Source organism: Cyprinus carpio, chromosome A7, assembly GCF_018340385.1.
Source record: "Cyprinus carpio isolate SPL01 chromosome A7, ASM1834038v1, whole genome shotgun sequence".
NCBI lineage: Eukaryota > Metazoa > Chordata > Actinopteri > Cypriniformes > Cyprinidae > Cyprinus > Cyprinus carpio.
Window position 1 is genome coordinate 6,859,043 of NC_056578.1, and position 963 is coordinate 6,860,005.

General features: G+C 36.2%; 1 non-coding gene across 1 annotated transcript; it reads left to right on the forward strand.

Moving 5' to 3' along the window:
* The first annotated feature begins 242 nt into the window (after positions 1 to 242).
* LOC122145833 lies at positions 243 to 455 on the forward strand. Its single transcript, XR_006160567.1, has one exon. It is a non-coding gene; the product is annotated as a small nucleolar RNA U3 (small nucleolar RNA).
* Positions 456 to 963: the final 508 nt, after the last annotated feature.

The following is a 963-nucleotide window of genomic DNA, read 5'->3' on the forward strand; positions in this document are numbered from 1 at the left end:
CAGGAAATACTCAAGACACTTTTAACGTGATCAAATTAATCCGTTCACTCCTTCATACGCTGAATGTGTGCGGTCTTTAAGCATGGGTCGTGCTCAGTATTGATATGGACTCTGTAAGCGAGGAGCTTGGCGCGGTGTTTTAATCATCGCTTTAAAGTCGCCGCTGTGACGTCATTGCGCCCCACCGTCATTGAGCCTCGTGTTCGCGCTGATGGGGTTCCCGCCGAGCAGTGTGAGAAGTTAAGACTATACTTTCAGGGATCATTTCTATAGTTCTTAACTAGGAAATGTGTTTCGAAAGAGTTGCGTCTTCCAAACCACGATGATGAGTGAGAACGCACTTCTCTGAGCGCGAATCGGATAGTGAACGGTGATATTTTCACGGAACGCTATCATTGATGAACGTTCATTGATTCTTTATGAATCTGTGAGGAGAAGTGCGTGATCCGAGTGGTTTTATATAAATGTCAAAAAGAGAATGAAGAAAGTTATAATAATAATAATAATAATAATAATAATAATACTAAATTAATTGAAGGATTATTATTGTATTATTGTAACTGTAGTCTGTAATGTTCAACTATGAAAAATTCGGATATATTGTTTTTCTAGTCGTTTTATTAATTTTATCATATTATAACAAGAATGGCATGTCTATTAGTTCTTAGGCAAACGTTGATCATATTATAAACAATACAAGATTTTAATGCTGTAAGAAACAGTAAAGATTAATTCATTGTTTACTTGGTTCTTCAGTCTATGATTATCTCTCCTCACATCTTTACACAAGTCTTCGGGTTTGAGGCGTTCTTTCATCACGTGACAGCCTCATACGTTTTAACCATAGACTGTATAAAAGGTTTTAACCTATCGTTCGTTGTTTTGTCATGTCACGTGACAGCATTGGATAGATAAATTAATTTACAAGCTTCCTTACAAATGGGTGCATAGTTATTATTATTA